This window comes from Cyprinodon tularosa, unplaced genomic scaffold (assembly GCF_016077235.1).
Source record: "Cyprinodon tularosa strain WSP-4 unplaced genomic scaffold, ASM1607723v1 ctg386, whole genome shotgun sequence".
In the NCBI taxonomy this organism is placed as follows: domain Eukaryota; kingdom Metazoa; phylum Chordata; class Actinopteri; order Cyprinodontiformes; family Cyprinodontidae; genus Cyprinodon; species Cyprinodon tularosa.
The window spans coordinates 782,898-809,694 of NW_024039103.1; the positions used below are offsets into that span (position 1 = coordinate 782,898).

General features: G+C 37.8%; 1 protein-coding gene across 3 annotated transcripts in view; it reads left to right on the forward strand.

Moving 5' to 3' along the window:
• The window catches only part of lrrc4ba (leucine rich repeat containing 4Ba), a 64,759-nt gene that overhangs the window by 16,913 nt on the left and 21,049 nt on the right, over positions 1-26,797 (forward strand). The window contains exon 1 of one of the 3 annotated variants that reach the window (XM_038297348.1): positions 258-347. The exons of the other annotated variants lie outside the window; for them this stretch is intronic. The gene's annotated coding sequence lies outside the window, so the exon portion shown is untranslated. Of the gene's footprint in view, positions 1-257; positions 348-26,797 lie in introns of those variants that run through there. 3 annotated transcript variants of the gene reach the window in all.

Sequence of the window (26,797 nt, forward strand, 5' to 3'; positions counted from 1 at the left end):
GGGTTTTTTCAGTCATCATTCATCTGTCCAATCAGAAATCAGGTTATTTAAAGTTTTCCGACCCCAATCAGGGAGGGGGACTTTTCTGTCACTCTGCGGGTTCTAGCAAGCTGTGACTCCCCCTCCCGCTATAGGAGCTGCAGAGCGGGGCCACGGACGCCCCGAGCCCCCGCTGACGTGACGGAGAGACGCAAGATGGTGAGTGGTTACTATGGCACGTTACTATGGCAACCCCAGGTCTCTGCAAGAGCTTCCATTTCGCACAGCGTGGGAGAGTGGGAGCGAGATGGAGAGAGGTGGAGAGAAGAACCCGCAGAGAAAGAAGGGTGGAGAAACCAGCAGAGGAGGTGAGGTTTGGGCATAAACACGCCTTAGGTGTAGGAGAAGAAGGGAGAGGAAGAGAGCAGGCAAAAAGAAGTGATGGAGAGCTGTGAATGATGGAGGGAGGCTGAGGTGTGAGCGGCGCGGATCAGAGGGCATGGAAGACTGCATCGGTGCACGTGCTGGAATGTTTCGGCTCTGTCTTGCAATCAGTCTGCTACTGCGCTACATGTTCCCACTTTTTATCTCCCCTCGGTTTTCCTCCTCCTCCTTACCTCTGATTCAGCCGGCTTGGCTCTTCGCTGCGGGAGACATCGTGTCGGTCTCTGTGACGGGGTCTCCATGGGGACGTCCATCAGTCAGTCGGCGTCGGTGTTTTCGTGGGCAAAGCCTTATCGTGTTTGTCAGTGTGAGTGTTTATCTGTGCGTGTGTTAGTCAGGGTGTCACTCATAGCGAAGGCTGGGGTGAGGGCCTGAATGGATGGGGGCCAAAGGAGCGGAGCTTATCAAGCATGCATGCACACGCTGCTTGTTTGTTTTGAAAAAGTCAAGCCTTTCTACATTAAAACTCTCACTTGCAGTCGGCGAAGTGTTGATACACAGACGGGCGTCCGTTAGAAGCGTTTCCACCTCTGCCCTGTTGCATCAACCTGGATAAAGGATTTTATGCTCAGTTACAGGTTCCCCTCGAAGAATAGTTGATGTTTTCCTTTTTTGACAGAAACCTGTTGAATCAGAATCGCTAGGTACCTTAAAAAATGAACATTTGAAATCTCTGAGGTAAAGGACTCAGAAACACAAAACAATGAATCAAAAGGTGCAAAAAGTGAAAACAGACAAGAAGAATATTTTTGCAAGAGATAAATAAGTGATGGGATGATAGAGAGGAGATGCAGACGGATTGCAGCAGTGGAGAAAACTGTTTTAGTGGTGTGAGCTTCTGGTCTTTTCTGGAGTGTTTTCTCAGAGAGCAAGAACTGAAAGAGTCTGTTTTCAGGATGATTGGGGTCATCTGCAATCTTGGTTGCACGTCTTCAGGTCCTGGAGGTGTTACAGCCAATCAGCTTCTCTGCTGAATGGATGATCTGCTGCAGCTCGGCCTTGTCCCTGGCTGCAGCAAACCAGACTGTGATAGATGGTGTTAGAATGGACTCAGTGATGGCAGCGTAGAAGTTCACCATCATTTTCATAGGAGGGCTAAACTTTTGCAGCTGCTGCAGGAAGTAAATCCTCTGTTGAGCTTTCCTGGTGAGGAAGCTGAGGCTCTGGGGGATGGTGGTGCCCAGAAAGCCTTGACAGAGTTCACTGTGGTTTCATAGAGGATGACAGAGGGGAGGGTCCTTTCTGAAGTCCAAATCCTTTCCTTTAACAGTAACCCTTTTTTTCCTATACTTCTACTTCATGAAATCAGAGTTTCTAATTTTGAACACTATTTAGTTCCTCCGGTTCTTCACGAATTCTGATGGAACCACATATTTACAAACACAAAAAAACATCTCATTTTATTAACTGAGTAAAATGAACCAAAACAACCCAGTTTGTTGTCAGATGTTGGAATTAGGTAATAAGTGTTTTGGTATCCAAACTGAGCTAAATCGGTGAAGGTTTATTGTTACAACAGGAACTAAGAAAGAAATAGCAATATGTTAATATCCGGATAAAAAAATGCAACGTCTCCCCAGTGATCTGAGGAAAAACATATGCCAACTCGATATAAAAAATCTATTATGCAAATAAAAAAGAACTTATTTGTAAAATCTACTTTTTTGAGCTTTTTTGAGCTTTTTGAGCTTTTAGCTTTAGCTTTTTTATAGTGCCATATATTCACCAACATCATGCACAAAGTGGTATTTTGCAGAGATAGACACATCTAAAAGTTGCAGGATAGTGGCCATCAGGAACTGGAATTGCCCACCCTTGCAAACTTGTCCTTGACCTGTAAAAATGAGCAGATAGAAAGGATCTACATACAGCCTCTCCCAGGAAGCACTTAGCTTAGCCGTGCTGCGCCTGCACAGCAAACAAACGCACACTTTCTTCGAACAGGGAGGGGGGAATTGAAGCAGATTGCGATTATTTCCTCTGGAAGTTTAGACGGAGAGGCTCTGACTGATCAGGAAAATAACAGTTCCTTTTCCACTAATGTTCAAGTCATGAAAATCCCTTCAGAGGACGTGTGATATGGTAGTCAGACCCAAGCTGAAGGTATTATGTAATCATATATATGTCTGACGTGACTTTAAAAGGCCTAAAAAAAATCATAAGGATTAATTACATTTGGTACACAAGCTGGGCAGAGACGGATGCCAGGATCTGCAAGGATCTACTTCAATAACAGATGTGATATTTAGACAGGAAACAATAAAACTGCCCCACAGCATAACGGATCATCCACTGTGCTTCACTGTGAGCATCATCTGCTACTCAACTATTAATCCTCTGTTTCACTACAGACCTACCTTGTCTGTAGTGTGTAAAACTCCTTTAAAATAAGATTTAAAATGGATTTTATTCAACTTAAAAAGTTTGTAGAAATAATGCAGTAGATAATAAAAGATGGCAAAACAGTGTAAAGGGGCATTTGTATTTGTTCACATTAGATTTTTTTTAAATTATCAATAAAAAACTATTTATTAAGAGTTACTTTGATGAAACCAGTATTATAGCTGCTTAGCATGCAGCCATTTGCATGTCTGTTTTAGTGTGGAAGGAATCGCTTCCTTCACCCTAAACATTAGCTACCTTCCTGGATTCTCTTCCATGTTCAGGTCTAGATTCTGCTCTGCTCTAAAAGGTTAATATTATTACAAATTTTGTAGAACCAGTGGGTTACTTTATACTTGGGCATGAATAATTCAAACCTCTAAATGTGACTCGCTGCTGCTGTGATGCTTTGTAGATTTTTTTAGTTTTTCTTTCTTTCCAAGTTTCTACTTGTTTCCATATTTTTTCTCCAGCTGTAAAAAGGGAATGTTTTAAGTGTGTAGCTAAGTTCTGACTTATTAAGATCCACATATCTGCCTTTCTAAAAGCCTGTCTTATCTTGTGTTTTTCCATTTTGAAGAACAAATTAAAGCAACTGGTCACTACAGTATGTTTTTACCCAAAGTTACCAGAGTATCACTTCTTTCTGTCTAAAAGTCTTATATGATCTTATCCATTTCCAGAAGTAGGACAGATTTTATGAACAATGCTGCTGTTTCATGCTGGGAATTATTAGGTTCCATAATAATGAACAAACAGAAATCAATTCTCTTACAAATTTCTTAGCTTGAATTTTTTTTTTTCTAAATAAATGCTCTCACATTAAAGTCTTGAGATGCTACTGCAATAAAAATGAACTTATGTGAATTCAAAATTATCTTGTTTATATAGTGGAAAAAATAGTTTCCGTTAATAAAAAAGCAATTTCACATGTTATAAGGAGAATTTTTAGGCATCTTCAGTTAGAATAATTTTAGTTCCCTTAAAAAAATGCTGGATGATTGGCCTGTTTTCCAGTGTCGTCCTGTTTCTCTGACCGTGACTGGATGTGCTCTCTTCATCTTCTGACATGGGAGTTGGCTCAGAGCTCGTCTGCTTTTCTGTGTGTTTCCTGGACGGGGCCTTCTTTTACAGCTGCTTTTTCTATCTCTGCTTCTGTCTCCTTGAACCCCAGTGGGCCTCAGCAGATGGCCGCTCACACTGAGCCTGGTTCTGCTGGAGGTTTCTTCCTGTTAAAAGGGAGTTTTTCCTCTCCACTGTCCCTACAAGCATGCTTAGTGGGAGGGATTGCATTTGAGTCAATAAGTCGATGCAATCAACTGGTTTTCCTTAGATAGAAAACTTTGAATCAATTTGACTGGTTGATCTGGTGAACTGTGAAGTGCCTTGAGATGACATGTGTTGTGAATCGGCGCTATAGAAATAAATTGAACTGAATTGAATTGAAAAAAAAGGTAGCTCTTTAGTTTATATTTATTATTTAGTTTAGATAAAAACTGCAATCAGAACCAGATTTTATGGTTAGAAACCCGAAATGGGTACCACCTGAATTTGACCCACATCACTTCCATCACTACCATTGGAGGCCATTATTTTCCCACTAGTCCAAACATGAGGCCACCATGACATCTGTGCGCCCCAAATACCTGGGCTTTGCTTTAATTAATGAAACTCCGGAGAAACTGTACAAAAACATTCTATTGGTTTCTTTGAAATAAATCAGTCGTTACCATATGATTTTTAAATATCAGTTTCTAACATAATATTCTTTTGAGACTTTAAACAATAGTGAGATCTTGTTAAATAACATAACAAACACCTACATGAATAAGTAGATAAGCTGTGTGGTTTCATAGAACCACAAAGAGAACAAAAGTTTGGATAGATCTGCAGCTCCGGTCATTTTTTTCGGTTTTAGAAACAAAACTGGTCAAATAAAGAATTTAAGGTTTTGGCTTTTGAAAATATTGATATTTTTGGCTTTAAATCTGAAGACTTTAAAGTGGAGCTCAGGTGGTTGACATAAACAGCTCCTTTACATTTGAAGTCCTAAAGCATTCCTTGTACATTTTCTTTTCCAATTTTAGAATCGTTTGTTACACATATGTTAGGATGACACAATCATTTTCTTATCTTTTCCTAAATGTGAAACTTTGTTTTCCTTCACAACTCAGTCTTTAAAATACCAAATATTCATAGCAACCATCCAGTTCCTATTCGTCCTTCTTTTTCTGTTACTAGCCTCCCTATTCATCTTCTTTCTATTGAGATTTAGCAGCTCCATGTGTGAAACGACATGCCGCTGACCTTGCCCTTGACCTTTAACGCCCAATAAACACTTGTAATTACCCTTCTAATTAGAAAGATGCCCTTGTCCTGCACTCATCCGAAGCAGTTGTGCGTGAAAGCTCTCAGCGAGGTAGACTTATCTCAGTGTTTAATTTAAAAACTGCATCCGTTAAACTCTTAAGTGGTGCTGTTATGCTGCTTTGTTGCAATGCACCGACTTCTCCGGCCCAATTAGTGGAGCGGCGGGCTGTGTCCCGGTATGTGGATGGGCTCGAAGCCAGGCTGCAGCTGTTAGGTTTGTACTTAGCAATCACAGTGCTCATCCTGGTTGTTCTGCATCGCCTAAATCCAGAAAAGCTTTCAGCAGAGCCTATCAGAAAGTGCATTAAACCTGCAAAACTCATCAGCAGGAAGAAGAAACTCTGCCCCTGTATTTTAAAGCACTGTGACTGCATTAAAGCTCATGATTCAAGGAGTGTAAAAATATAGTTAAGAGCTTTTCTCTTATTGGTTTCTGTGTATTAGATTACATTTTTTTTATGTTAAACCACCTTTCTCCTTTTCGCATAACGTGTGAAGGGTAAAAATCTGAGGAATGTTGATTTCATTAGAAAGGTGGTTGGTTAAAAAACAGGTCAAGAGGGTGGTGCTCACAATGCAGTTTTAAGGTCGGACTCAAAACTTATCTCTAAAAGAAAAGCCTAAATTTAAACTTACTAATCATTTCTGTTTTATTTAACAGTTTTTTTTCTTTAGTTCTAGTTGCTTTAAAAGCCATATATAAGTGTGATTAATGTATAATTATGATTCTGCTGCAAAAGTCTGAGAATTTCTTCCATGAAGTGTTAAACAGGAGCTGCAGCAACACAAACAACACGTTGGATGCTGGTCCTTTGAATGTTTGAGTGGGAGTATTTATAATTGCTGTTATTGCCAAGCTCACAATGCTTTCAGGGACTGGAAAAATATTCTCCATGCAATTATTTTAAAGAATAAGTAGTATTTTGTTATAAAAAAAGGGTAATGTGCTTGTTTAGGTTTACATAATGTGCCAAATTTATCATTTTTATGCTTCTGAACGTTACCTCAATGTTTTAGTGTGACGTTAAAGTCGAAGTTTGAACTCACTACGCATTTATGGTCTGGAAACACGGCCAGAAATGTCAGACGTGAACTGATAGCTCTGTTATACACAGTTATTTACATTCTTAATAAACTTAATAAACTCAATCATCAGTGTTCTTTAGTTCTTTGCTATCCTAAACCTGCTGCAGGAGGATTTATTTTCCCAAATTACAATCTTTTAATTATTCTACATTTTTTATTTTGCTGTCTTTAATTTTTTGTTCTTTAATCTTTTTTATCTTCATAACCAGGCTGTGAAAATAGAGCCATTTAGCAATCGTTTTTACTCTTAATGGATGTACAGAGAAAAGGTACCTTGTAGAATTTGGATTTTTCTTCATTTTGTTTTTTATGACCACAGACTTGTGTGTTTTAGTGGGATTTTATTTGATAAACCAGCACAGATGGACCCATAGCTGGGAGATGGATGAAAACCATACATTATTTACTTTTTTTTCTAGTGTTTTTAAATGAATACCTAAAAGGTGTAGTGATTTTATGTAGATTTACCTTTGACTGCTGTTCCACCAGTTACAGGGCTTTTGTCTCTACCAGTTTTGCTAATGAGAAACGATTGTTTTTTCTCATGTTTTGCAACATAAGGGAAAATTTATTCATAAATGAAATATTTACTAATTCACAACAAATATGTTTTAAGCAGCAGGTTGTCTGGTTTACATACAGTCTATGGGAGCATTGAGGTGTTTCCACAGTTCCAGCATCAGGAGCGGCGACTCTTGGAGCGACTCAAGCCTCACAAACAGCTAACTTTGAGCAGCATAGGCTCCAGCATCCAGAGTTTTGCACGGAGTTGGTAAATCTGAACTTTTGCACCTTGGGAGTATCAACCAATCAGAGAAGCTGACCCAGAAGCTGTCTGGCAGGCAGACTACATGCAAGCTGTGATCACTTCTGCAGAGCTGTCATCATAAAATAATGAAAAATGAATAATTATAAAGGGTTTAAACTCCACAGGTTTTAAAGAGCCAGAAGAATGCATTGTTTTTATATCCAAAGAGATATATGATGATGATGATCCGTACGCCACTAAAATATTTAGTTCCTGAACTGGTCCATAACAGTTTATTATATCTACATTAAATGAAATTTGCAAATCATTTGATTTTATACTCTTCTACTTGCAGTTTTTAACCATAAACCTGAATAATGCTACACCAAGCTCATATGAGCAGTTACCAAAAACAAAGCTACATGAAACAAGTTATTTGCCCCCACAATACTGATTTTGTTTTTCAGCTTAAAAAACTGCTAAAAATCAGTAAAAGCCTAGAGATACGAGTGTATAAGACAAATTTTGTATATAGAAGAATTTTAGATATTTTCCTTCCACAAAACTTTATATTATTATTGAAAGTATAAAACCATGAGCAGGCACTTTAGTTTAAAAAAACGGACAATTAGTTCATGAAATGAATATTCGTTACAATAGTGTCGCACTTTGCAGAAATTGCTTGAATACGCTTTAGGCAAACTGGTAATGCAAGATTTTCTTTAATACGTAAGTAGCATTCATTGCCTCAACCTTTTTCCCCAGAAACTCTATTAGGTTTGGTTTGTCTTTCTGGAAGAAACGTAATCCCACATCACAATACTGCCACCTTCTTGTTTAACAATGCAGATGCAGTGTTATGGTGAAATGAGATGTTAGTTTGCCACACAGTAGTTTTCATAAAGACTGAACAGTGTTCTGTGAGATGTCCATAGTCTTGAGCCTAAATCTGTTTCAAACGTCTCTGCAGCTTCCTCCCTGACTACCTGCTGAGCTCCTTTATCTTGATTATGCTGTTTGTTCATTAATCCTCCCTAAAAACCTTTGAGGCTTCTCCTGCTTGTTTAATCTACCTCTTCCCCTGCCATGTTTTGGATTTTCAGTTTTTTTTTAAGCACTGTGGGAACACCATGGCTGTGTCTGAATGTCCGCCCTAACCCCTAATTCCCTCTATCACTATATATTGAGGGGACTATATTAGGGCTGCAACTAACTATTATTTTGCAAATCGATAAATCTTTCAATTTTTTTTTGATTAATTGATTAATAATCGGAGAGCCAAAGGTTATTTAAAGAATTACAAAAAAGTAAAAAAAAAAAATCCACTGGACTTAGTTTCCAAGTTTGAAGATGTTTCGCTTCACTTCCAAGAAGCTTTTTCAAATCAAAATGTCAGAAATAGTGTTGAGTTTCAGGCTTTATACAGTGGACCAAAAACAAAGCCTTATTTATATAGAAAACATGCAAATTGAACCGGACGAACGGGTCCGCTCCTTTGGAATGGGGGTCGTTTGGTTTCTTTCTTAGCCTGTAATACCCAATACCTGTCTATGGGCGTTTCTCAATATGCGTTCTTGAGCGTTCTCGTGTGCTCGTGTACTCGTGACACGTCATCAGCCTCAGCCCGAGTATCGTTCCAATTCTCGAGAACGCCAGATCGAGAACGCACCAAATCCCCGGATGTTGTTCTCACCCCGCCCTCTTTATCGAGCATGCTTCAGAGCAGACTTGTGCGTTCTTCAGACTGACCGCTTCCCCAGAATGCCCCGCGGCCGCAGCTTGATTCGAGACAGCGCTCATAGTGTTAAGTAAAACATTCCCTTTTCTGCTGCTGTTGTTCTTCAAAAGCACATTTTGAAATCGTTTGAGGCGATAACATTATACATTGAAGCCTTCCTGTGTGGCCTGTTTACAGAGTTAGTGCGAAATTTTAAAAAAAAGTCTGACGTTGAGCGGACCAGAGTGACCAGCAGACCTCCGAGGGTAACCGCAGCCAGGGCTAAATTTACCCCGTCTGTAGTGCACTTCTCGCGGTCTAGTTATGTGTGAACTACCGCTCGTTCTGATGGCGATTTTTTGCGGTTCGTTAATTTTTTAAATGTTTTTTAAGCTTTAGAAATTAAAAATATTGTTTTCAAAATGTTTTGTGTAGGGAATAAATAGTTTTGACTGTTAAAGAAATGCTAAAGTATGTTGCATGTGATGACGTCACGAGTACGCTTCTGTTCCAATACACATACGTGCTTGCGTGCTCGCGTTCTCGTCAAGTCCGATCTTCCTGCGTTCTCGCCAAGAACGGACTTCACAAGAACGCGAGTACGTACTCGCGTTCTTGTGAATTGAGAAACGCCCTTTGTCTCTGAAAGGGGAGTCATTCATTAAAGAAGATTTTTGCGAAATGAAACCAGGTGAAACTCAAACTTTTTGTACTTTAGGAATTCTGAATAGAGCATACCGTATTAACAAACAACTAAATATTTTTTTTTATCTTAAATGCTAAATATATATGTATTTTGTTTTACAATTGTGACATAATTACTGCTCTATGTGGGTTGCTCTGTCAGCTAAAGGCATGTTTTACAGTCTCTACAATCCAGTTAACGATTAATCAATTACAAAATTAGTTGAAAATTATTTCAATAATTGATTAATCCGATTCAATGTTTCAGCTCTCGATTTTATAGTGGCCTCAATTACGATCGAACCAAACGACCCATTCATCAGTTACCATTTGCATGTTTCCAAGCAATACAAGGGTTTGTCTATATATAGACTCAAACTCACTGCGGATCCAGACATTTGAATTGAGAAAGCTTCCTGGAGAGGTGGCGAAACGTCTTCAAATCTTGGAAAACCAAGTCCAGTGGATATTTTTTGAATTTTTACGGAACATTAAAGTTAGCATTTACTTTAAAGATTCCTATTGTTCTTAGCTATTTTTCACTGGACAGTTCTCTTTCAGCCGTTTTCTTTTGTTGTAATATTTACTCTCAGTTTTGAACCTGAACAAACTCATGAAGATTTATATTTCTTCAGAAACTTTCCAGACTCAATAAAAAAAGGACAGTTTGCATCATGGTCTGTTTTTGCTGCAAGCAAACAATAAAAATCAGGGGAGAAAAAACAAAGAATTCAGCATAGATTGACTAAATATTACAAAGTCAACACACACATTCATAGAGTCAGAGCATATAGATCATACCCAGACCCCTATGAGAAATCCCTCTCACATGCTTTCTAATGATGGGAGAAAAAAAAAAGGTGGAGGCGGCGTGAAACCCAGAAATGCTGAAGCAAGCTCTCTTCTGCAAAACAGCTGGGAGCAACAAACACTCTGCTCAGAAACACTGAAAAAGCTCTGAGAGAAATCCCAAAACTGTCCCATTTACACTGTTCTGTAAATGGCTGAGAGACATTTTCATTATGGGCTGGTTTTAGCCCCCACCACCTGTACCTCAGTGAGCGCTAAACCAGTCCATCAGCACTCCGAACAGCTTAAAGGCAGATCAATTGTTCACAAAATCGGTTCTCCCAAGAAGCAGCACCACACAACGGATGGTGATAACTGCTTTCTGTTTGAAGTCCAAAGCTGCCGTTACGATTGGGAAGATGTTAACATTAAAAAGCCTTTTATCTCGGCACCTAATGACAAGTGGTATGGAGCCCCCATTTAAGGCTCCGACCATGTGGGGTGGAGGTGAAGTAATGTCCGTTAATGGGAGTGCTTCAGCAGGGTGATGAACACGGTGACTTTTAATCTGTAGCTCTCAGCCCCCTGTGAAGGATGAGGAGGAGGAGGTCCCCGCCCTGGTAAGAGCAAATCTGAATAGATCAGGACTCTTCTGTGCCTTTTGCATCCTAATGAGAAGTGAGCTGTCTCTTTGGAAGGTTTGAGTGGGAAGGCAAGGTGGGAGACCATTCAGGCGGGGGCCCAAGTTTATCCTATTTGTCAAGCATGAGAGCTGAATGAAATGTGAGATGCCAAATTATCCCGTTTTAGAAAAGACTAATTTGGCCGTTCTGCTGCTTACTAAAAATAAGCACTTATTGTAACGCTGCTGCAATAGCTAAAATAAAAAGCAATGAGATCACATTATGGTGCTTGATAAAATAGTGCAGGAAAAAAACTAGAAGTTCTGCGTAACTGATCAATTATCATAGTAAAATTGACCTGTTGAATTGTTGGCGGAAAGAATGAGAGGAGCTCAAACAGATGAAAAAACTTCAGAGCAAGATGTTAAAAACTTATAGAGAGTTCCAGACGATGAAGCCCTGAACACAATCAGGTACGCTAGAACTCTCACAAAAGGCTCTAAAAATCTGGCTCTGATCACTGGGAGCAGGCAGGTTAAATAGAGACTGGAGCAGGTGACACAGGTGAACGTGATGAAAAACTGGGAGGAGCTAGACAGGTGAATGTGATAATGTGATCTTGACAAATTCAGCATGTATTTGGATGAACTAATATAATCAAAGATATATTACCTTTGTTGTTGAGCAGGATTGTGTTAAAAATCGATTTTCTAGTTCTAAAACGATTCTCATATTGATTTTGATAAAAAGTTTGATTAAAATTATTTTCCACTGTCCTCACAGCCACCATTAACTACCATTACTTTAGTGTCATTCAGAACAGGTGAAAAATATTTTAATACCAATAATCCAATTGAAGATAAGACTGAATTAAACCAAAATCTAAAACAAAATAGAAATATTAACATATTTATTTACCTAAAAAAAATATTTATCTCCTAAATTTTAAGTCATTAGATGAACAAACCTGTAATAATTTGAAAAAACAGAATTTTTTTATTCTTAAAATTGTAACGTTTATTATTCTAACTTTTTTTTGTTATTTAGTATAGATAGCAGCATATAACCTGAAATATTAGAAACATTTTAAAAAATGTATATAAACGGACAAATATTGTAGATTAATAAAACAACAATAAATGAAAAACACAACTGAAACATTTAATTTAAACAAAAAATTACTGTTATTTAGTAAAATAAACATTATATGTATATACATTTTTTGACTGAATGAGTAAATAAATAAAGAAAAAAAATTGCTATGAATAAAACAAACAAAAGGGTAAATTTAATTAACAGTAAACGAATAGTTAAGTTATTCAATAAATGATTAAATAAATATGGAAACAAAATAATAATAATACTAACAATAAAATTCATGAATAAATAAATACTTGGTTCCTGGAATACTAATGAGGGAAAGCAGAAATGAAACCAAAACAATAAATCAAACTAAAGTTCAGTGGAATAAAAGCATAAATAGACTTTACTTAATAAAGTCGCTGAAATACATAGATCATTTGAAAAAAAACAAACATAAATGAATAAATTGGTTCTAACTGTGTCTCATTTGCACAAAGAAACCATCTGTAATTATAGAATGAAAGCCTACTTACGTATGTTGTTTAATACAACAAACAGTTATACTGATAATAAATCTAATTATAGGTTATACAACCAACCTATTGGGTTTGATTTCAGGTTTTTGTTGCTCTCATTTGTGTTGCAGAATCAGAAACGTGATTCTGTTAGCAGTTGTCTCTCACACAGCTTCTTTAAACCGTGCAGCACGGCGTCCCTGGCTGCTGCCCACTGCCTGATAAAAGGTAATTTAATCAGGATTCAATCGGATAAGCACAACAAGCTTAGAGAGGTGAGAGAAAACACTTGGTTTGAACGCGAGAGAACTCATTTGAGACTAATTCGGAGCACTTCACGTGAAGCGATAAGACTTTATATCTGCGATCAGCATTACAGTAAAACATACAGTGTCTCATGGTGGGGAAGACAGACGCAGCGATTGTCTCTGCAGATGCATATCTCTCTTTCAACGTGCTCCCGGGCTCATTTCACCAGGAAAAGGAAAGAATCGTGCTTGAAATTCTTCACCTCCGCCCCTTTCAGTCGCATTACATCCTTCCTGCCTCATAATGATATCAGCCATCAGTGGCTCATTGATTCAAAACATGATGTTAGGCAAAAACGTGTGCCTATAAACCTGTAATTGTGGATAAAATTACAGTGTGCGGTATTAGGAAAAGAAAAAAGAAAATCAATAGCGAGAACAGTGGAGGTGTTTTCACTTGAATTGCTTCTGTAACCCATCAGTGGCCTTAAGAGACATTGATTCACCTGTACTAACATCTAGGATGATTATTTCAGTCATCCAGGGGCTTCTTCTCCTGGGAGCCAGACATGAATCAGGTAGAAAACTGAAGCAACACAAAGGCTGATGTTAGTCAGACTGCTTACAGTCAGTGTTTGTTTTCGTGGGCCCGTGACGTCAGGGCTTCATTCAGCAGCAAGGCCAGCGCTCATCCAGCCTCCGTTCTTTGCTTCTTTCTATGAGGGCCGGGGGTGAGAGGAGAAAAGGCCGGGGAAGGAAGCCGAGGAGCGCGGGGCTTCCTTTATCACTGGCACCTTCTGTCCTCCATCGCTGATCATTAAATACAGAAAAGCCCTATGCGTAACTCTGCAGAGTAAACCTCCTCCTCCCCCCTTTTTTTTAGTTGCTTTCTATTAAATAAGGCTTCTCTCTCCTGAAGCCAGATTTCCTCTTTCATTTTTCTGAAAGCCCAACAGTCTTTGATCCTGAAGTCAGCCTTGCCTGGCAGTTACTCCCAGGCCTTAAATGTGTATAAGTGTCTGTAAAGGGCGGAAGCTTTAAGGGCGATAGAGCACCCTGGGAGCAGGCTGAGGCTGAGAGAGAAGGATAAAAAGAGTCTAGATGAACAGCCAGGCTCAGAACTGATGCTGGTTGGTAACCATGCAGTCTGGATGGGATTCTTAAACAAATTGCACGTTTGCCTGGGTTTGGTAAGCTCTGAAGCGGAAGTGGCTTCTTTAATCTTTACTGAGGCCTCTGCATATTATAGGTATTCTGTATGAGTTGCCTTTTCTTCCCAATGACTCAAAGTTAAGACAAACGGGATAATGTAGGCTGACAGGGGAAGCCTGTTAAGTAAAATGCTGGTGTTTTTTCATGCTAACCAGCCAACATCAAGGGGGAACAGATTAGTTCTGATCTAATCTAAATATGTCTCATCCTTATAGGCTGTGCTGCAAGGAAATAAACCAACTTCACCTCAGCCTGGAAATTTACAGGACAAAAAAACAACATCTGGAAATAAGAAAGAGCGCTCTGCAACTCATTGATTAATTCATTATTGGTGGCTGATTTCCAAACTTTACTTTTGATTAGGTTTTGACCTTTTGCTAAGTAGCTTCTAACTTTAGGAACAATAATTACCAGCATTTAAAATAATTATTTCCGGAGTCTTTACCTATTAATCGTTCACATAAAAAGCAGCGGTGATGTCACACGGTGTGTGAGAAAGCTGATTCAAAACAAAGAATAAATATAATATAAATTAAACGGTTGGTAGCATTTTTCCATTAGTGATTAACATGCTTAGCATGGTTAGCTGATTGTCTATAAACGCTATAAGGAAAATTAGACTGCACTATATGAATGGTAGTCAATCCAACTGCTCGGTGTTTAATGCAATAAAATTATACTAGTCAGCAACACATTTTTGAGTTTTAGCTGTTTGGATGTCATGTCAGACAAGTTAAACGATATTAAACAGTTAGGGGAATTTACTTATTTAAAGGGAAACTTAAAAGCAATTGAAGCTTTTTGACTTAAGCAGTCTTTTTTGCACATCAGGACATGTTTTGTTTACTTTAAAGAAGGATCTTTTATCCCTGGTTAGATGCATCTAGAGCTATAAACAATTAATCAGATTAATTATGATTAAATAATTATTAAAATAATCGTCAACTAAATTGCTGTTCGAATCAAAACACCAGCTAGAGTAATGGAAAACAAACTCTAATTCGTGTTACTTGCTGGAAGAAGAACCTTTGCACAATAGTAATTAAAATAAGACAAAATATTGTGAAAAAATATATATTTTCCATTTTAAATTGAAAATATCAATTTTTATGTGTGATTACATGTATATGTACATGTGGTGTATTTTTTTGCATGTTTTGGCCATTTACAATTCATACGATATTCACAGTGAATGTTCTCTTTTTGCATTGCATTTTTATTATTCAACGCAAAATATCTATTATGATCAAGAGCTGCGGCCCTAGAAGCATCTCACCTGATTCAAATGTTTGCATTATCCCCTGAGCAGCCATTAAAAGCTGTAGAAGCCAGTTAATTATCAATTTCTTCAGGTCAGGTGTGTGGAAATAGGGATACACCTACATGTAGGACAGTGATCCCTGAGGACCAGGGTTAGGAAATCCAGGTTCAAAGGACGGCTTCAAACTCTGGAGCTTCTTGCTGCAAGGCAACAGTGCTTACAGCTGCACCACCATGCAGCGGTTTTCATTATTGAAAAGGAAATATTTTATTTATTAAATGTTTAATTTTTTTTTCTTCACTCAATAAAAAAAAGCTGTAGTAAATCAGGATGTGCAGTGTAAAATCAGTTATTCTGTCACATTATTCTAGTATTTATATCCTAACATAATGTAACATAATACAGTAGATACTCCAGGTATGGCTGACTATTAGCATACTCTTCTTCTTTGAAGTGGTGTACAATCAGTTATAATTTATTATTAAAATGGGTATTTTGTTTGGCAATACATAATCAGGAACTGGAATTAGTTGAAACACATTTGTTTTTGATTTTGAGCACATTTTGCATAAGGTTTTTGCATGTCCTTAACAAACATATAACGTAACGTGAGCTGCAGGATCGGCGTGTACTTGCACAATACGTGGACATATGTCACTAAATAGGTTTACAGAATGAAAATTGATGATGGTTTCTGAAAGAGGCTCCCATTTCTGAGTTGTATATTTAAAAGGGCAGAATGAGATGGAAGTGGGTTATAGCCTTAGTCACACACTTTGCTGCACCTCTGTGGTGTGACTTTGATCCACAAACCACCAGCTGTCCTGCACTCAACCAAACCTGGTTATTAGCAAGAGTTGGGGACCCTGTGGTGCTTCTTTGTGGGTTAGATTTTGAATTTTTAAACCATCCTCATTACTGTTTGTAGAAGGGTAGGCTGTTGGAAGTTAATGTGAGTAGTTCCTTCTTGTAACCATGTCCTACTAACGTAGATCAATAAACTCCTGATAATGCTCTGTTATCTTTCAATGAAACGTTATGCTGATAAAGAAGAGAAACTGGAAATTAGGGATTATTAGTTAATTCATCCATAAAAACCTAATTTCCAAATTAAAGTCACTTTAAGGAACTATAGAAAATAGCAAACATGTCCGATCAAAATCACATCAGTAAATAATTCAGTCATCTCCAGCTTTCTGTTCAGAAATTGCAAGATGTTAATGACTTGACAGAAATGTAAACACATGTCAAAAACTAAGGGAAACGTTCAAATGTGTTTTAAAAAAAACCCCAACACAAATAATTACAATGAGCACTTTAAAGGTTTAAGGAAAGAATAACCGCATAAAAGACAAAACAAGACTGGAGATCTACCCCATTAAAATGATCAGAACATGCTGAATGTCTAATTACTTGCTGAGGTAAGGATTGTTGAAAGGATTGTTAAACAAGGCTCAAGTTTCTGTCTATGGTGTTTTGGCATTGATCATTAATCAGTTCTGTAGCTCTTTTACCATTTAAAAAGAGCCAATCAACTCATGGATTCACTGTTATAGCAAGGCATAGATGTGACAGGGCTTTAATGAAATTAGGGAATTAAAGGCCCTTAAATCTCTTAATAATTTGAGATCTATGAAATTATATTTCCGTTCAATATTCAGCACTTGTTATAAAGGGCTTCCTTTCTTAAAAACGTTCCTTTGTAACTTAAAGGTATAGAGCTACCTTTTTCTGTGCATGCGCACTTTGAGGATTATATCTGTGGTGAACTACGGTTTCAGACAGTCATTTAACCTCACCTTTCTCAGCGCGGTTCTTTGAAAATGGCCCAATTGTCGTAAGACAAAAAGTGTCTACGAAGAGTATGAGAAGAAAAGAAAGGCCTCAGAAGAGGGAGATAAATCCCAGAATGCTTTCCGCGGAGAGCTCTCCTCGCCAAGCATTATGGGATTTGCTGTCACAGCGGCCCACTGTCGCCATAGGCTGTCGCAACCCGGCAACAGCGACTAATAACAAAGATGGCGCAGGCACCCGTAGTGGAGGAGGAGTTACTTGACCAATGGCGAGTCTCTATAAAGTCTACTATATACTCCCCACTCTATATAGTTATTAAGGGATTGAGGGATTAGGGTGGATGTTCGGAAACAGTAGGCTTGTATAAGCTATGAGAGCAGCAACTTTTAAACAGAGCGTGCACGAAGAGAAATGGGCTCCTGCATGCTTTCACATGTGTTTAATAGGCATTGCCTCTCCGGAGCCGGTACAGGGTTGTGCATGTACATTTTTTAAAGGTGGAGAGGGCAGGACTTTTCAAAAATATGCGAAAATCCTCCTCTATACCTTTAAGAGTCAGATCAGTCATTGAATGAGTCATGTGACCCAGAGATATGTTCATGTCAATCTAACACTGAAAATGATCAGCTGTCATTTTGGCCCGACAAGAAAGCAATTTGTGCGCCCACATCGGCCACTGTGCATTGTGGGTGCAGTTACTGAGGCTTTGCAGATTAACAGACGCTGCAGTCGTATCCTCATCAGACCCCTAAACAGGAGAGCTTAACAGGAAAAGTCAGACACCAGACAGAAAAAAAAAATCCTGTTAAATTTCAGATCAAAATCAACTCAACCACCTATGCTAACTTCACTAACGAAAACCGAAATGCAAAACTAATAAAAGGAAACAGCTGGGCTATTGGAGGATGTAATGTTCTAGCGCCCACTAGTGGTTAGAAGTTACAGTGTGCTGCTTTAATGTAAAATCTGATGCTTCTAAATAAATCTTGTGTAGCTAATTACTTTCAGGAATCAACTTATTTGCCATTATATTCCATCGGTGCAGAATTTAATTGCATGATGCTACATAGTCGTAGAGAGAAGCAAATAAGAAGCTCCTCCAGTTTGGTAACGAGAAGAGCTGCAGTCTGCATCTCATCAAGTAAATTATTTTTCTGTTGAAGTAAAATGTAAGTAGATGCCTTTATGAACTACTTCTACTCAAAGTGTTATATCCCAGGGACACAGGGGAGATTAGTAATGATTTAACAATTGGTGAAAGAGGAGAACAGGTCCTAAAAATGGATTTGAAAAGAGCCTCTATAAAAAGGGTAAACATTGGGACTTGTCCCCAGAGATGTAACCCCCTGGCGTTGCCTCGAGGTGCCCAGACATCCAGTTTGGGTTTTCTGTCATTAGCACTGAAGCCAAAGACAGAAGCGATGAAGGAAGCAAGACAGGAGGTGACTCCGGGTCCTTACTGCCGCGCTCTTTATCACCTCTCTGTAACTCACCGCCTGTTGCAAGCAATTAGACTTGAAGCATTGCACAGGACATGCACTGCAAATTCTCCTGGATTGGTTCAGAATCGTTTTTTATTACCATTTGTTGTTTGGACTGTTACTGCCAGTATCGATGCCGTTTAGATAAAAAGAGGCAATTTGCCTCCAAATTTTATTTCCCTCTCTGTTTTTCAGGCTCTGAAGCTGCAGATATCGGGTGGTGAAGGTCCATGAGATAGCAAAACACTTAATTGCTCTCCAGAGAATCTGGTCATTGAATTTAGTTCAGACTGAAAGAATCAGATGCTGTCGTCAATCCATACATATGATATTCTTATTCGACGTTGACTGAGGCTATCTTAATCAAACTTGAATCGATTAGATTAATTGAATAAACTGATCCAATCAGCAGTGATCATTGCATAAACTTTCCCTGATAACACAGCAGATGCGGCACAGAAGATCTCTTTACGGCCATTATTTCAAACAATTTCCTGAAGCCAGAGACGAAGGAGTTTGAAAGTGTGAAAACTTCACAAGCACGGCCTCAACTGGAGAGATGTCACCACGATCAGCTGAGGACATGGCTCTCTTCCCAAACAATACGAGTGACATGACGAGCGTTCCTCTTCTTTTTTTGTCTTTTTTCTTGAGGCTGCATGAGCTGCCATCTTGGTGTGTGCCAGCTCATTATTGATGTGCCTCCATACTGATGTGCAGACAGGAAAGTGGAGAGAAGGACTGTGTTCCTGTCTGCTTAACTCGCTCCATGTTGGACTGTCTCCTCGTGTTTCTCTTCTGAAACGTTCCGTAACTTTTAAGTCATGTAAATTCCATCTACTGGCAAATTCCAGTTATGACCAGATATGTTATGATCACCATTTAGCTTAAAATATTCAATCTTCTTGGTCAGCAAAAAAGGGGACACATATTTATACCCAAAGATCATCTATATAGTTCAAAATTCAGTCTTGAAAAGTTTGTCTTTTCCAAATTACAAATCTATTTTTTACATTTAAGAATTAGGAAATCTCATTTTCTCATATTCAACACTTCATTCAAGGAAGAACGGATATAAGCTGAATTTAAGTATCAAATATTAAACTCGGTATACATCTGCTAGCTAATGTCACTGATGTGGCTGTTTGTCCTCTGAACTGTCTTAATTCGGCACGGCACAGATTTAACAAGGAGTCACAGAGACTCTGACCTTCCTGCAGCGCAGAGGATTGGTGCTCTGTCGTCATACGCTGCAAAACATTCTAAAAAAAGGAGTAAAAACATCTTAAAATTAGTATTTACCCTTAATTTAAGCAGGAAAATAAGATGATCTGCCAATGGAATGAGCTTTTTTACCCTGAAAATAAGATAATTAGATATCATGCACTTGAAATAAGGGACTCCAATTGTTTTTTTGTTTTTTGTGTAAACAGTCTTATTCCATTGGCACTTTGTCTCACTTATCTGCTCAATTTAGGAAAAAAAATCGGGGAAAACAGGTGACTTTTAGCCCCCTCGATACATCCGTCATTAAAGGAGAATTCCGGTTTTTAACACTTTTAGCCCATTTTCTGCAGTGTCCAGGATGAAATCGAATGATCAACAACAAAATTTTGACAATTGGTCCTGTCTCTGCTTTTTGGCTCATGCAGAATCCCCCCCTGGCTGCTTTAGAATGGCTTCCATTGTGCATGTCCGATAATGTCCTTAAAACAACCTTAAACGTTCTTTTTTTAAAATATGCTACTCACCGGGTCGTCAGCGATGTTCAATGACGTTCCAAAAAAAGTTTCGTGAAGAAAAACCGTTCCTGTAGTGTTTTATTTAGCATTTTGTAAATCCCATTGAGTTCTGTTGCAATAGTCAATATCCCTCCGCCACCGGAAACAGAAATGGGGCCTGTTTACACTTAGTTGTAGTCTTTTCGCAAGGCCCAAGTGTTTATGCTCCACTCTGTGTACTCCGACGTCGAGGTGCTAACGTCTCTGTTAAACACTTTAAAAAACTCTGAAAATGGAATATGAAAGGTGGATTCTTGAGGAGGGCATATTGGACTTTGAGTTTGACGGTAGAGGATACCGTCGCCAACTAGTGGTCTGGAGTGTGCAACGCTTCAGATTCGAACGGGAAGCGGAAGTTTATAAGCGGTTGTGATGTATCGGAAAAAATAGTTCTGGGATTTACAAAATGCTAAATAAAACAAGACAGGAACGGTTTTTCTTCACGAAACTTTTTTTGGAACGTCATTGAACAGCGCTGACGACCCGGTGAGTAGCATATTTAAAAAAAAGAACGTTTAAGGTTGTTTTAAGGACATTATCGGACATGCACAATGGAAGCCATTCTGAAGCAGCCAGGGGGGGATTCTGCATGAGCCAAATAGCAGAGACAGGACCAATTGTCAAAATTTTGGTGTCGATCATTCGATTTCATCCTGGACACTACAGAAAATGGGCTAAAAGTGTTAAAAACCGGAATTCTCCTTTAAACACATGTAGATGGAAAACAGAGGCCTTCATTCAGCTCTTTATGAAGTGGGTGCAGACTTAGTTTTCCTCTTTTTACCAGGAGTTTAACCAGGTGACGTTCTCTGCTGCTGCAGCCTGTGTACTTCAAAGCTCTGATTCTTACACATTCAGAGACACTGTATCATTGCTGTTTATAATAAGTGCTTATTTGATTACCTTGATATTCTCTTTTCTGGTCCATTTTGTGTAAACTGCAGAGATGAAAGCTCGGTTTAAACTTTAGCAAGCTTTCTTTTCTTTTTTCTAAGTCAATCGATTGTTCATTGCCTGTTTCATGAGGGAAATCAAGAGGTATACCTAATGAAGTGGCCAGTAGGTGCAGAGAAACTCAAGTTTCATGTCTTTCATCAGTCTAAAGCAGCCTGAGGACCCTCTGCCCTGCATGTTGTCGACGATTGCGTGACCTCCTTAGCATCAAGCTGTTGAAGCATGTTAATCACTCTTTCCTATAAGCAGAGGTGATTCTAGAGTCTGTGGGGGCCCCAAGCAAAAAATCCTAGGGGGCCTTACTGACCAGTGTTCATCACCATTATGTTAGGCTATAAATAATCTGACACCAATGAAAAATTTATTAAATAAAACCTTTTTTTTTTTTTATTCCAAATGTTCTAAACATGAACAACCTTGTTATTTTGGAAAATATAAAAGAATAAAAGTAAAGCATAAACTAATAAATCAAAATAAATGTATAATAAAATAAAAAAAAACAGTAAATTACTTTAAAAACCCAATATAAACTTTGTACAAAATATAAAGTAGTTATAGTAAGTGTAGTGAAATGATTGGGGTCCTATACTGCTTCCAGAATTGCTGCTTACGGGCCTTGGCTTGTGCAAATGCAGACATAAGTCCTCCAGATCCAAAGACCTTTGCACACTATACTCTATAGAAATAAGCGCCAGTCCTGAAAGTCTCTCTTGAGACATGGAAAATGAATCATTTTCCTTCAGCTGAGTTACATAATTGCTTTCCAATTTACTGAACGATAGGCCTACAACGTCACCCATTCGCTAGGCTACGTTCATTTTCATTAAGGGAAGTCATCCACCTGGGCAGGGCTGGATTTTGACTGGGCAAAGCCAATGTCAATCAACATTCCATCCAATCTGAATTTTTATATGCAGTTGTGCATCTCCTCAGTCACTATAGCGTTGCCACTTCATGCTCGCCTGTTGCTGTTTATCTACCGGGTGTACAGTAGCTGGCTCTCGGGGGGCCCCCCAGCGGCTCGGGGCTCCAAGCAGTTGCTTGGTTTGCCTGTTGAAAAGGTGCGCCTCTGCCTATAAGTAACACGTTTGGCAGCAAAAGTGAAGCTCTGCTCTGGTTTAAATGTGCCTGCTATGATTGAACATGGGGTTGAAGCTGCCTTCTTGAGGATAGTATTGTAGCTTCTATAATATGGACTAGTGATGCACGATATAATCGGCCCCCTATCGGTATCGGCCTGTATCGGCCTTAAAACTGAATATCGGACATCGGCCACCCCACCGATATTTAACCCGATATTTGATCAGCTTCTGAGTTTCTAAAGTCTAAAAAAAAAAAAAAAATACTACTTCTTCTTCTTCCTCAAAAACTTCTTTTTTACAGACTTAAAAACTTCTAAAGACGAGGGAAAAAATATTGATACATTAAAATATCACAATATCTATCATATGCTGATATATTGCCATTTAAAAACACCATATCAATCTCTTTTACTAATGAAATATTGCTATATGTAATCGTTATGCTACAAAATCCCCGAAAATTCACAAAATTTTGCCATATTTTTATATGTTGATATATTGACGCAGTATCGATCTATTTTACTAACAAAATCTCACAAGAATTTGCTAAATATCACGAGAGTTTGTAACAGAACGATGAAATTTCACGAGATTTTGAAAGTAAAATAGATCGATACCACGTTTTTAAAAATCAATTTGATATCAGCATATGAAAATATATTTGAGTATATTATTTTTCAAAGTGTCAGAAATGGATAACAAAACCGCTATTTTCAAGGACTACTTATTTTTGTCCAGCTTTAACATCGGTATCGATATCGGTTATCGGCTACATGAGTTTTAAAATATCGGCATATCGGATATCGGCCAAAATCCCAATATTGTGCATCCCTAATATGGACTTCTGGGTTCCACTTATTGAGATTCTCACAGAGTTTTCACCTTTGCTTTATTTGGTTGATGCTCAGTGTTGTGCACACAATACAAAGCCACCATGAACAGTTCAGAAAAAGCTTGAAGGCACAACAATAGGTCTGAAAGAGGACAAGGATTAATAGCATTTGTTAGGTGGACAGACAAACATTAACTAAATGAAATCACTTTTAGCAGAAATGAAGCATTGTTTCCATGAGCTATGCGGCTGGTTGAAATTTGTCTGCATTTGTATTGTGGGACACTAAGTATTGCTCAGACAGCCAGAACTTTATTATATATTCTGGGTGAGATCTTAACTAAATCACATTTTATTGGCTTGTTTTTTATGCTTGGGAATGAATTTGGAAGAATGCACAAGATATTTATGGTTCTAGGCTTTATTACCCAAAATTATTTTGGAATCCCGATTTGAAGACATTGCATTATTACCCTTTGTGGTGCTTTATTATCCCCTTTCTCCAAAACCAATCTGTAATATGTTCTCATATCTGTGGAGGAGGTAGATATATAGGGCAGAGAGCTTTCTCTGCACAGTTTTGTCCCTTTTTCTATCTTTGTATTTGCTGGTTCTGTGGAAAATGGAAATATGTTAAAATTAAAGTGATGTTTTGGATTCTAACCCGAAAATCCAAACGTTTCTGAACAACACTGTATTCTTTAGCATGAGGCGATGTTTTATTTTTTTTACACTACAATCCTAAGAGTTTATTGGGAAAAAAATTACAGCTCTTTATTTTTTTTATGTAAGAATGCTGACAGTAGTGCCTAAAAAGGCTGTTTTAAACAAGCGACAATAATAATTTAATAGTGATAGCAACTAAGAAAGAGAAGTCTGTGGCCTTTATAAGCTCTTATATTTATTATGCCCTTAAAAAACAAATTAATTATTTTCTCTTTTTAGCATTTATGGCAATTTAGAAATGTATTTAAGACTCTTGCATCTTTCTAGTTTAACAGAGCAGTTGTACAATGCTTTTTCTGATTATATTTAAGGCCCTTCTGATTTAGAGCTTTTTTATGCTTTTTTTCATACTTTCCTTTTTATATCTTTTTATACTCTCGAACAATTAGATAAGATATAAAAACATCCAAATGATAAACATTTCTAAGGGCTTCTTGTGGTATTTTATAAATAAAAAAAACCTTCAAATATATTGCTGAAAGTAACAGGTTCAGTGTAAGAATTGTAAAAAAAAAACACTTAGTTTTCTTACTTAATATTTTTAGCTTGTACTTTAGAATATGCACATTAATTAGTTGTGACGCTTGGATTGAAATTTACTTAAACAAGCCAAATCTCTTTTGGTTTGGCCAACAGAGGGAAACATATTTTGTGCCCATGAGTAGGAAGCAGTTTAAGAAAAGTTAAGGAAAACTTAAAGAGACACTCTTTAAACCAAATATTCTGTCAGATGAGACATCCAGGTTGAATCGGTGGGAGGATTTTGCACAAATGTTAGATATCATATTTAACATGCTTCTAATTAGAATGTAAATTAAAGAGCTCAAATTATTTCTCTTATACTGTCAATGCTGTGAACACAGAATATAAACCATTGCTTAAATGTAATTGAAGCATCAGATAACCTCAGCAATGCCCATTTTGAAAATTACTGAATCTTCTTACAGTTATTATCTGCAAAAAAACGTATTCCACCATTTTTTTCGTAGCATCGGCCCTGCAAAGTCTTAAATATCTATTTTTCTAGTTCCCTTTAAACACCATCTTTTTGGTTACGGTGCTAATTATTTTGGCATCAGCCATCTTCTCTGGAGCTGTCTGTTGAAGCAGTGGCATATCTGTAGCCGAGAGAAAGTGGTTGGATAAGCTGATCAGGAAGCCCAGCTCTGTGATTGGATTCCCTCTGGACTCAGTGCTGGATGTGAGAAACAAAAGGATCCTAACTAGATTAACATCTCTGTTGGATAATGTCTCCCACCCCATGCATGAAGCTGGTGCTGAACTGGAGAGCTCCTTCAGTCACAGACTGCTGCACCCTAAATGCACCAGGGAGCGTTATCACAGATCCTTCCTCCCAGCAGCTGGAAGACTTTATAACCACCACTGTTCCCAAAAACCTTAATAAGTTGTTACATTCATGCTGATTTTTCACAGATTCTACCTTAGTCAGTTAAATAAGATGTTGCTGTCATTTTGCACATCTGTTGTTTCTTCTATTTTCAAATATCTGTAAAAAAATGTCCATAGTTGTTTATTGGTTATTTATTCTCTTGGTGCAGTGTTATATTGTTAAAACACTTTAAAATACAGTATTTTATTGTTTATCTTTTACCTCTTCAATATTATTTTATCCTTATTCATTTTTCTAAGGTTCTAATGCAAGAAGCTACTTTTCATAATTGCATTCTACAGGTTAGCCTGGTTGGCTGTAAATGTTGTACATATATATTTTTTGTGTTTTTTCCATCAATCTTCCACAATATCAGCCATTATAATAAACTCTTAGCTGTTGGGTCTCTGGGGTTTTGCTGTCCAGCCCAGAGTTGATATATTATGTTGTTAGTTTAGTTTGTAGGATATTCTGATCTATTTTGATCAAATCCATAGTGAACATCAGTATACTGCTTCTTACTAAACTGTTTAACTAGTTTATAGTGGACTATGTAGTGATTTATAAGTTGAGCTGAAGGCCGCCATATTCTGACTATCTTCTGAGACTGATATCACGGAGATATATTATGATCATTGTGGTTCTATTGATTGTTTATGTGGACTTTTTGATCATCAATTTAATAATCTGTGTATTAGCCAATACAAAAGGCCATTTGAAGAGCAAATTAAATTAAGAGTAAGGAAATACATCCAAGAAAACAAATATTGCTAAAATAATAGTGTTTTCTGTATGTTTTATTTTTAGTTTTATGGAATCACTATTTAGAGATCAAAGAAGAGGGAGTTTTAGTGAAGTCTGGTTCCATAGAGGAGGCAGCAGAGATTGCTGCTTGTTTTGTACCTCTCATAATGCATTTACTTGAGTCCATTTAGTGCAGACAAAATTTGTTATTTATTTATTTTATATATATATATTCTAAAACTGCTTAATTACATACGTAATTACTTCATTAATTACATACTTCACACATACTGACCCTCTGTTGGTAGATTATACAGTAGACCTATTTCATTAAGTACTTAACTGTCCTATAACTAAGTCATGTGCAGAGGACACTTTTTGTATTAAGCTTTATATGCAGCAATGTTTTGCTATAAACTGTCTGCTTTCTAAATCACCTCTTTACTAAAAGTTTTTTTTGTCCATTATTAAATTAACTGTCCTTTTTTGGATCTCTACTTTGTAAAAGCGTTATTCTACTTGTTGCATATAAGATGATCCCTAAGGTGCTGTTTTCCTTTAATCACCACTAGGGGTCTGCTGCAGGAAGCAACAGTAACACATTTTCCCAATGATCTTATGAACTTAAAACCTGTTTGATAAATCTTTTTATTTAAAACCTAACAGGACAACATCAGGTTAAGTCTCTTATATGTCCCTGCTTGAAACTGTCAGATCAAATTTTGGCATCATCATTGTAACATCCATGGTGCGGCCTGCTGAGATGCTTCCTCGTGGCTTTTCAGAGAGTTGATGTATTTCAGACTTTGGTTCAGGCCTCTTGTGTATGATGGTGTGTATAGAGTGCTAATGAGGGGGGAAAGGGAGGAGGA